General features: G+C 54.2%; 1 pseudogene; it reads left to right on the top strand.

Moving 5' to 3' along the window:
* Window positions 1-3,184: 3,184 nt before the first annotated feature.
* On the top strand, window positions 3,185-4,703 carry LOC112873445 (annotated as a pseudogene).
* Window positions 4,704-11,549: the final 6,846 nt, after the last annotated feature.

The following is an 11,549-nucleotide window of genomic DNA, read 5'->3' as shown; positions in this document are numbered from 1 at the left end:
CTCCCTCGCCGCCTTTTCCGGGTCTCCGGCGGCCGCGATGCCCCGAAAGCAAATCCGAATTCAGGAATCTTTATGTAAAACTTGGATCCGTATTTTTATATAAAGACCTCTGATATTAATCGCGATCCGAGTTAAGGGTTTTATGAACAATTCGACATAACAGTTTATATAAAACCTCCTAATTTGGATCGCGATTATTAATCGCGATCCAAACTAGAGTGGTTTGTGAAAAGTTGGAGCTGTATTTTTGTGTATACACCCTCTTCCTCCTTGGGAAGCTTCTTCTCGTTTCTCTTCTCGACGGTCCGCCGACGCCGATTGCCGCCGCGTCAGACCAGTGCACGCACAAGGTCCAAACTCCCTGTAGACCCTCGCCCCTCCGGCCCAATCTTCAAAAGGAGAGGATATTCGCAGGTTCGCTCGTCAAGGACACAGGAAGTGCGCGATTCGCGGCTCGAATGTAACGCGTCGCAGATCCGCTGCCCTCCCTTGGTCAAAGGGGACTTGCAGGACGATACGAGGCTGGATCGTTCGTTCCGTCGGCAAATCGATGGGAAGCAGAAGCAATGAGCGGACCATGGCTACCCGCCGTGAATCCTTGCATCTGATGGCCGCCGGCGAGCTTCTCCGGCGGGAAGGTCATCACCAACAAGTCGTACTACCCCGTCCCGATGCTTTTCACCTTCTAACGCGCCGTCTACGTAACCGGTAACCACGAAGACGGCAGGAGGCGGTGCTCGGCGGGGGCTCTGCCGCTCTGTCTAGGTGCCAGCTACTTTTGCTGGTTGAAACTTGAAACAGGCGATGCAGAAAGAAGACAGGAAGAGCCAAGAGGCAGCAGCAGAAACACCAGGTGACCAGGATCAGGAGAGAAGCTAAGCTTTTTTCTATCTTGTGATCAGCTATCCATTTGAATTGTTGGATTGTTCAGCATTCATCTCTCCAGGAAGATCGATCTCGGTTCTCATGGACCGTCTCTGCATTTCCTGGAGGAACTCATGTAGACTTCAGAACATGTGCAGCAGTCCAAGCCTGTGCCGCCGAACTCGCAAATGCAGAGTTTGTGAGGATCTGCTGCTACTAGTGCTTGCTAGTGCACACAACCTTGCTCCTCGCATACCACGAAATATACTGACTGAAAGTCTGAAACTCCGGTTGCTGTTGGTTTGTTGCCTAGTTGCAGTTTGTGAATCTTGCTATGTAATTCTTCAGAAGTTATCATATAATATGCTGTTAATTCTTCAGTGTATAGGATGTCAGTAAGCTGCTTCATAATTATTTTTGAAAAATGGTACCTACCGAAAAACATCTCACCTGCCGAAGTCTAGTAAAATCGAATGACTGTCTTCTGCATTTCCCGGAGAAACCAAACATTCAGGTGAAAGGATTGTCTTCTGCATTTTTAGTCCTCCGCCTATCAACCTAAGTTTCATCTGGATGTGACGCTAAGAAACTAGTGATTTCCGGTGCTACGAATGTTTAGTTAATTTCTGAATCTCTTTAAATCGATATGGTTAATCCTCATTGGTTTTGCCATGCACAAAAATAAAGGAAAGGAAAAAAGACATAGTGCCTTCCAGGGAGCTCCTTGGTGCTTCCATATGGAGTCTACAATATCATCACCCCCATACGGTAGGATCTTCGCTTCTGTATTTGGCCATCCACTGAAAGAAATGGTCAGGCTTTCTGCACACCTGAGTCACCCATGTCTAATTGTGCAGCCTTCTGGTACTATTAGTGCAAAATATATTGCAGACCGACAAGTGTGTCAACTGAATGTCTGAAACTCTGCTTGTTGCTGCTTTATTTGTTGCCTACCTTGCAGTTCCAGCAAGAGTTTTAGTTTCTGACCACGGCATTATTGATCACTGATGTTACACCTACAACACAGTAACCTCAAGCGTGGCTCCTCCGCCTCTGGCCCTCTCCCCCATCGCAGCCGCTGCGCTGGAACGCCGCCGAGTTGGATGTGGCCCCGTCGCCCACGGTGCTAAACTCCTCCAGGGACGCCGTCACTGTGCGGATAGGCCCCCACGATGTAGAACCTAGCACAGCTGCTGTCGGCCTGTCGCCGGAGCTCAGCATAGGGGCCAGTCGGAGGAAGAGGCGGCGAGCGAGCGTCAGGTGCAGAGCATCTGCTACAGTGCGCGGGAGGCGGGAAAGCCAAGCGGGAGATGCGAGACGATTGCGGGAAGACCGACACTCATGCATCCGTGCAATCGAGAGTATTGACCCTACCAATCCTTAATTATAAGTTGGTCAATCTAGGCCCTGTTTAGTTCCTGTTTAGTTCATGACGTGTAAACGAAAAAAACTTTGCGCAAAGGAATCTTACCAATTTGAATTACTAAATGAAGTTTATTTACAAAACTTTTTGCATGGATGGGTTGTAAATCGCGAGACGAATCTAACGATGCTAATTAATCCATGATTAAGCAATAATTAGCGGATGGTTACTGTAGCATCACTGTTGCAAACCATGGATTAAGTAGGTTCATTAGATTCGTCTCGCGATTTACAACCCATCCATGCAAAAAGTTTTATAAATAGACTTCATTTAGTATTTCAAATTAGAAAGATTTCTTCGAAAATTTTACGTTTACAGCTTTTTTTCGTTTCTCCACGTCTTCAAGGTGACACCTATACCATGTCTCAACGTGGCAGACTACCGCCCCTCCTTCAAGGTGACGCCTGGTGTCTTGAAATCGTTTGCCCAAGATCATCCAGAACGTTATTGAACGTAACTGATGTCAAATAAAAAAAAGAGAGGTCATAGCAATGTGGTATCAAGGCTACCTGTCTCCTTGTAGTTGGATCTCCAACTTTTTGGAATGTTCCAAATTCGACTTGAGCATCCAAGTCTGGATCAACACGAGCAAAATATCTCGGAACAAGGTTCAAGCGCCATGCCAAATGTGTCCGAAAAAAAGAGCAAAGCAAAAGGTAACATGACCAAAAGCGAACACGGTGCCATATATATTACCGGTAACAGATCAAGAAAAAATAATATATAGATCCGTTGGTTCGCATCTCCAAAATTAAACCCTCTTTCATTGCGAAAGAAAATAGAGAGGAGGCTCCGTTGGTTCGCATGGCTGGGCCTCTTTGCAATATATAGATCCGTTACTGAATGAATGTTACATTGGTTAGCCTGCTGTTCCAATTCTCACCAGCCCAGAGAGCGATGCGCATGCTGGCTGCGTTTTGGGTTCACTACTCAATCCAAATGTCGAGTTCCCTTCCTACGTTCATACAGGTGCAAGCTAAGAAGCGGGAGCGGTCGAGCTGCGCGTCAGGCACCAAGGCGAGCCGGCCGGCGCTGGTGCCGCCGGCGGAGGAGACGGACGCCCAGTGGCCTCTACTACCTCTCCAACCTCGACCAGAACATCGCCGTCATCGTGCAGACCGTGTACTGCTTCAGGGAGTCCCTGCGACGTGCTGCGAAGGCGCCGTGTTCGTACGTGGAGGCCGAGGCGGACATCGGCGACGTCACGGAGCCTGATCCCTCGGTGCTCGGCAAGCTCGATCGTGTACAGCTAGCGTCCCCGGCGCCAAGAACATACATACCCGAGATGCGGCTCCTGACAGCTCAGGTACGCACGGCACGAGAATTTCAATGATTGCTTGAATTGTGCAAATTCAACATGACATCGAGTTTGATTAATAATTGTATGTGATAATATGGTGATCATATCCATGAACAAGCTAGGTGGCCAAGTTCAAGTGCGGCGGCTTCGTGCTGGGCCTGGCCATCAACCACTGCATGTTCGACGGCGTCGGCGCCGTGCCGTTCGTCAACTAGTGGGGCGACACGGCGCGCGGCCTCCCGCTGTCGCTCCCGCCGGCGCTCGACCGCGCCGTCCTCCGCGCGCGCGACCCGCCGCAGGTCGAACGCCTTCCCGCACCACGAGTTCGCGCAGATCGCCGACGACGGAGAGTCTGACCAGCCACACGACGACGACGACGACGGCGAGCCGATCGTCCACCGCTCGTTCCGGTTCACGCCGGCGCCCATCGCCCGCATCAAAGCGCTCGTGCCGCTGGAGGGCCGCCGCGCGTGCACGACTTTCGAGGCGCTGGCCGGGTTCGTGTGGAGCGCGCGCACGCGGCCGGGCGCTGGGGATGGCGGCACCCTCGCGCCGGAGCAAGCTCCTGTTCGCCGTGGACGGGCGGCCGCGGTTCTCGCCGCCGCTGCCCGCCCGCGGGGTACTTCGGCAACGCCATCGTGCTCACCAGCGCGGCGTGCGCGGCGGGGGAGCTGGCGTCGTCGCTGCCGCGCGCCGGGCGGCTGGTGCGCGGCGCCGTGGAGGCCGTGACGGACGCGTACATGCGGTCCGCCGTGGACTACTTCGAGCCGACCCGGGCGCGGCCGTCGCTGGCGTCGACGCTGCTCATCACGGCGTGGTCGCGGCTGGCCTTCCACGCCGCCGACTTCGGGTGGGGCCCGCCCGCGGCGTACGGTCCAGCGGCGCTACCCGATCGAGAAGGAGGTGGCGCTGTTCCTATCGTGTGGGGAGGAGCAGGGCGCCGTCCGCGTGCTGCTGGGGCTTCCGGCCGCGGCCATGGCGGAGTTCCACCGGCCGGCTCGTGGAGGGACTAATGGCGTCCTGAATGGATGTGTTCGCAGTCTCATCATGCATGGATGGACAAGTGTGTGCGAGGTTGGCTATTATATATTTTTACGTTTTTGGATCTTGGATTGATCCAAGCACCATAAAATGCGATTTGATTTGTGAGTGCAGAAAAGTAAAATTGTATTAGTAAATTTAAGGACCTAAAACTGCAAATTTATATTTTAGATTAGGTACGGTGACATCATATAGCAAGTTTAGAAATTTACTTGAGGTTTGTTATTTTTATATCTTTAAAATTAGAATGAATTTGAAGCTAAAACTTTGCGTGTGCATAGAACGAAACTTAGGCTAGAGCTGTGCAAAGTTTAAAAATATTTAGAGGCTTTTAGATATAGTTTCTAACGAATTTGTATCATTTTCAAAACTTGTGATGTTTTCCCTCCCCTACATGCACTGCTATGCGACGATCAATAGAAACTAGCATAGGATTACGGACGGTTGATCTCAGCACGCTATCCAAATTAAAGGACGCTTGGAACTCGGCACGCGAGCTGAGGTGCGTCGTCTTGGGCTCTTGGCGAGGGCATGAACTGCACGCGCGAGCAACGCCTCGCGGCCGGCATCCGACCGACCCGTTCCGTCCTTGCCTGGACCAAAGCCGCGGCGCGTTAAGCCTGAGCCGACGGCCCAAGCACACCCCGAATTCTACAAGTACCCCGCCTTCCCCACCCCCTCCATTTCAAATTTCCAAACCCATCCGTTCTCCAATTCCCCACCCCACCGCCAGCGACAGAGAGCCCCCAGCGCCGATCACCGGCGCGCGCGCGAGAGAGCCCGCACCAGCGAGAGCCTCCATGGCGCGCCCCCTCACCTCCCTCCGCGACGCGCTGGAGCTGGCGATGGACGCGCCCGGCGCCCGCCGCTTCGTCTTCGTCCACATCAACCAGGCCGCCGCCCTCCTCGCCTTCCTCCGGTTCGAGAACAAGCGCGGCCGCTGGGAGGTCCGCAACGCCGCGCGCCGCGGCAGCCTCGTCTCCATCGACTGCCTCCTCCGCGCGCTCTCCATCGACCTGCTCCCGCGCCTCGTCGCCGACCCGGCCTCGGCACCGGCCCTGCTCCTGCTCTCCCGCTACGCCCGCTACATCATGGCCTCGGCGAGCGCGGCCGGCGGCACATTCGCTCAGGGCGTCACCGGAGTCTGCCAGTACTTCATCGAGTGCGCCGACACCGCCACCCGCCGCCCTCCGCTCCTCACCGGCCCGCAGATGCGGCGCCGCGCCAAGGAGATGCTCCGCCGCCTCCACGATTCCGGTCGCGCCAGGTCTCCATCACCGAAACCGACCCCGCCCCCGGCCACGAAGACGACGACAGCAGCGGCGAGGACGAGTTCATGGCGCTCGACCTCCACCTGACCTCACTTCGCCAGGCGCTGCAGGAGGTCACTGACGCCCCCGCCGCCGACCGCCGTGTGTTCGTCGAGACCGTCCGCGCCTCCCATTCGTTGGCCCTCCTCGGCGTGCTGGAGTTCCAGGCCACGGCCTGCAACTGGACCGCACGCAACATCGGCCGTCTCAGAGCCGTCACCACCGTCGCCGGCTGCTGCGAGACAATCGTCCTCGGGCTCCTCCGCATCCTCAACACCAACCCCACCCGCCGGGCGGCGCTCACCATCCTCGACGACTTGGCCAACTACGCCAGGGAGAAGGTCGGCACGGTGGGCGGCGAGTTCACGAAGCACGCCACCAGAATGTGCGGCAAGCTCAACGCGCACGGTGCCACCGCCAGGCGCCGCCACCTGCTGGTCCGGCCTAGTGATGAGGTGGAGGGCGCAGCAGATCCACCGGAATCTCGGCATCTTCACGTCCCGGTACCTCTCCATCGCCATCAACTCCGGCTCCGACACCGTCTCCACCTCCACCTCCGACGACACCTCCGTTAGCTCCAACGACTAGGCAACGCTCCGAGTTCCAGCTACTTTTGAGATGTCTGTTCGGATTAAGGACTAGTTGATCCCATTGGTTTTGAGATATAAAGCCTGGGTTCCGATTAAGGAGTATTTGATTCGATGTTGACCTTGCGTAGGTTGTGTGGGCACAATAGTGAGTGAGTCGCGTCGTTTGATTTTGTTCAGAGGAATAGTGAACAGAAGATCGAGGAGGGAGTTTGGGTTGAGTTCATTTCCTTTCCTTTTATGTGCATTGTAGATATTCCTCTGAACAAAATCAAACGACGCGACTCACTCACTATTGTGCCCACACAACCTACGCAAGGTCAACACCGAATCAAATACTCCTTAATCGGAACACAGGCTTTACATCTCAAAATCAACCGGATCAACTAGTCCTTAATCCGAACAGACATCTCAAAAGTAACTGGAACTCGAACCGCTACTAGTCGCTGGAGCTGACGGAGGTGTCGTCGGAGGTGGAGGTGGAGACGGTGTCGGAGCCGGAGTCGATGGCGATAGAGAGGTACCGGGACGTGAAGACGCCGAGATTCCGGCGGATCTGCTGCGCCCTCCACCTCATCACTAGGCCGGGGACCAATAGGTGGCGGCGCCTGGTGGTGGCACCGTGCGCGTTGAGCTTGCCGCACATTCTGGTGGCGTGCTTCGTGAACTCGCCGCTCACCGTGCCGACCTTCTCCCTGGCGTAGTTGGCCAAGTCGTCGAGGATGGTGAGCGCCGCCCGGCGGGTGGGGTTGGTGTTGAGGACGCAGAGGAGCCCGAGGACGATTGTCTCGCAGCAGCCGGCGACGGTGGTGACAGCTCTGAGACGGCCGATGTTGCGCGCGGTCCAGTTGTAGGCCGTGGCCTGGAACTCCAGCACGCCGAGGAGGGCCAACGAATGGGAGGCGCGGACGGTCTCGACGAACACACGGTGGTCGGCGGCTGGGGTGTCAGTGACCTCCTGCAGCGCCTGGCGAAGTGAGGTCAGGTGGAGGTCGAGCGCCATGAACTCGTCCTCGCCGCCGCTGTCGTCGTGGTCGGGGGCGGGGTCGGTTTCGGTGATGGAGACCTGGCGCGACCGGAGATCGTGGAGGCGGCGGAGCATCTCCTTGGCGCGGCGGAGCATCTGTGGGCCGGTGAGGAGCGGAGGGTGGCGGTGTCGGCGCACTCGATGAAGTACTGGCAGACGCCGGTGACGCCCTGGGCGAAGGTGCCGCCGGCCGCGCTCGCCAAGGCCATGATGTAGCGGGAGAGCAGGAGCAGGGCCGGTGCCGAGGGCAGGTCGGCGACAAGGTGCGGGAGCAGGTCGATGGAGAGCGCGCGGAGGAGGCCGTCGATGGAGACAAGGTTGGCGAGGCGCGCGGCGTTGTCGACCCTCCAGCGGCCGCGCTTGTTCTCGAACCGGAGGAAGGCGAGGAGGGCGGCGGCCTGGTTGATGTGGACGAAGACGAAGCGGCGGGCGCCGGGCGCGTCCATCACCAGCTCCAGCGCGTCGCGGAGGGAGGTGAGGGGGCGCGCCATGGATGCTCTCGCTGGTGCGGGCTCTCTCGCGCGCGCAGGCCGGTGATCGACGCTGGGGGCTCTCTGTCTCTGGCGGTGGGTTGGGGAATAGGGGAACCGATGGGATTGAAAATTTGAAATGGAGGGAGGTGAGGGGGTGGGGGAGCCGGCTCCTCCTCCGTGCAACGCACGCTACCCCCATCCGTCGTGATCCGCGCACGCACACAATGCCAGTTCAGCCCAACCCAAAGCGCTGGTGTTCTGGGCCTGCCACGACACGACCATGAGTATGTGTGCGTGGTTGGATGATTTTTTCTTTTTTTTTGAACAAAATCGGGGGAAGGTCACGCCTACATTCATTCACTGATCATAGAGGTTCGCCTGGCATTCCAGAGTGAGATGGGTACAAGACGAGGAAAGACGAGAATAAAGGTAATCGCGCCAAGTCTTGATGCGATGTGGGTTTTGTTTTTCCGGTATCTGCAGTTCCAAGTATCTAGCTAGATCGTCGATTACTCGCCGTAGCACTTCACTTGGAGAGGAGGGCTTCCGGTCAAAGATCAAGGCGTTCCTAGCTTTCAAGATTTGCCACATGATCAGCATGCATGATTACATCCAGGTACGGTGCACTTAACCTACCGTACGTGTCAACTCGATCGAATGATGGGGCGTGGCCATGCGCGGTTCCTCCGATCCTCGATGGGGGACACGTCGATCGAGCGAGCTGTGCGCCGGGCATGCACTCGGCTGCATGCGCGCCCGCGCCCACACAACGTACACCCCTCCACCGTTGTGTCTGGCGGCGTGGCCGTCCGCCGTCGGCACAGGCTTAACGCGCCGCGGCTTTGGTCCAGGCAAGGACGGAACGGGTCGGTCGGATGCCGGCCGCGAGGCGTTGCTCGCGCGTGCAGTTCATGCCCTCGCCAAGAGCCCAAGACGACGCACCTCAGCTCGCGTGCCGAGTTCCAAGCGTCCTTTGATTTGGATAGCGTGCTGAGATCAACCGTCCGTAATCCTATGCTAGTTTCTATTGATCGTCGCATACACTACCGGAAACCAGCACTTTACCGAGTGCCAAATGCTTTGCCGAGCGCAAAATATCGGGCACTCGGCAAAGAGACTGTTTGCCGAGTGCCGCACTCGGCAAAGAGACTGTTTGCCGAGTGCCGCACTCGGCAAAGAGAAACACGCGGTGAACTCATCCTTTACCGAGTGTCGGGCACTCGACAAAGAAAAACACTCGGCAAAGATTGTTTTGCCGAGTGCCGAGTACTCGGCAAAGGATGACACTTGGCAAACGGGCGCCAGGACGTAACGGTAGTTCATGGCGTGACTCTTTGCCGAGTGTCTGGTCCAAGACACTCGGCAAAGAGGCCTTTTGCCGAGTGCCGAGACCAGACACTCGGCAAAACATACAAATTTTTTCTTTAATTTCTCTAAAATTTTTTCTATTGCCTTCCTACATTCTTCTGAACAAGATATGTAATTTAGGTTATTTTATCGAAGTGTTTGCTATATTTCGATAATTTATTTCATTGTATTTAATTTCTTGAATAATTCAAATTTTAACTGCGTGGTCATTTGAATAGTGGAAAAAATGTATGAAAAATTGTTATTCATGTTAATGAGCATGCTTTGAGGCCTTAACGAAGAAAGGACCACAAATTTCAAACCTACTATTCACGAAACATGGCGACTAAATTATGTTCAAGTCGTGTTTAAATTGTATAAAAGATAAATTTGGTCGGAAAATTATGATACTTGTCGAGATGTCATGTTATCATGTGAGGACACTGTGATAAAATTTGTATAAGATTTTGTGAAATTTTGACATCTACGATGCTTAACACCTAATCGGATTTCACATAAAATCATACATCTCTTTGGAGAACTTTCAATTTATAAGCATCGTATGTTTTAACTTTCACAAAACCTCGTCAGATTTTTATCACAGCTTCCCCATATGATATCATTACATCTCGACAAGTTTCATAATTTTCTGACCATATTTGCTTTTTATACATTTTAAAAATAACTGGATAAGAAGTTCGTCGTCATGTTTCATGGACAATAAGTTTGAAATTTCTGATTTTTTTCTCGATAAGGTCTCAACGCATCCTTCAATAACGTGAATATCATTTTTTCATTCACTATTTTCCATTTTTCGAGTGACTTGTAGTTCAAATTTCAATAAATACAAGAAATTCAATAAATTGATAAAATGGGTCTGAAAAATGTGACTTCTTTGCCGAGTGCCACCGATCTGGCACTCGGCAAAGAGGGGACTTTGCCGAGTGCCGCTGATCTGGCACTCGGCAAAGGTTTTGAATATTACGGCCCGCTCCCTCGCTTCCACCTTATCCGCCGCCTGTACACACTTAGAAAAGTTTTGCGCCCGCCCCCGACCCCGCCTGCTCCGCGCCCCAGCCCCCGCCTCCGCCGCCCCCGGCCCCGCCGCGGGCCGCGCCCCCGCCCCGGCGGCACTCACCATCCTCGACGACTTGGCCAACTACGCCAGGGAGAAGGTTGGCACGGTGGGCGGCGAGTTCACGAAGCACGCCACCAGAATGTGTGGCAAGCTCAACGCGCACGGTGCCACCGCCGGGCGCCGCCACCTGCTGGTCCGGCCTAGTGATGAGGTGGAGGGCGCAGCAGATACACCGGAATCTCGGCATCTTCGCGTCCCGGTACCTCTCTACTGACAGTATAGACCATTGTATAGTCGGTCTAAGCATAGCATTGCCAACTTGTACATAATCTTTTAAAATTCAACTTGTTTAAATTATTGGCCACAGAAATAGAAGCTACCCTTCCACTTGTACAAAATTTGAGCCATTGTCCAGGTACTAATAATGACACACAATGCCGCTGCATTTGAGGCCCTCCTTTGGTGTTCAAGAGACTTGAACCTCCTGCACAATCCAATGGCTGCAAATACTGATAATGTAAATCCAGTGCAGCTGTTGCAGGTTTCTGAAGGAGTGCACTCTAGGCTCTCGTAGCTGTTTAAATCTGTTTGGCTTGATGATCTCCACCCAGCTCACTTTGTTCAGTGCTAAAAGCACCTTCCATCGATACGCGTATCAACTCCGGTGAACTGATTTAGCAGGCAGAACTCATTCTTCACGCTGTTACTCCGATCCCTTGAGAGTACTGCTAAGTTTTAGAATGTCCATTGCAAACAGCTTGTAGATATCAAAGACCAGTACGCCTTCTGACCTTCTGCTGCTGACGATGACCTTGGTGGAGGGACACGCCATGCCATGGCAAAGGTATCTTTGACAGAGGATTTGGTGGCGGTGCCTTGAAACAATACTACTGCGTGTTTGAGGGAAAGAAAAAAAAAGAGTGGGATCTCCATGCAGGGTCGTGGTCAAAATGGACATCTTCTGGCTGTCCTGGTAAGTGGTAACACTCGCTCATAGCTCTTTCTGCAATACAAGGATGGTCGGTCCTGTTGTCATGACGAGACCTCCTGATATTACTCTCTTTGGCATCATAACACAGAGCCAGGGCACAAGCTCAAG

Source organism: Panicum hallii, chromosome 9 (assembly GCF_002211085.1).
Source record: "Panicum hallii strain FIL2 chromosome 9, PHallii_v3.1, whole genome shotgun sequence".
NCBI classification, from domain to species: Eukaryota; Viridiplantae; Streptophyta; class Magnoliopsida; order Poales; family Poaceae; genus Panicum; species Panicum hallii.
Note: the sequence above shows the minus strand (reverse complement) of the source record. Positions and strands in the feature narration are given on the sequence as shown.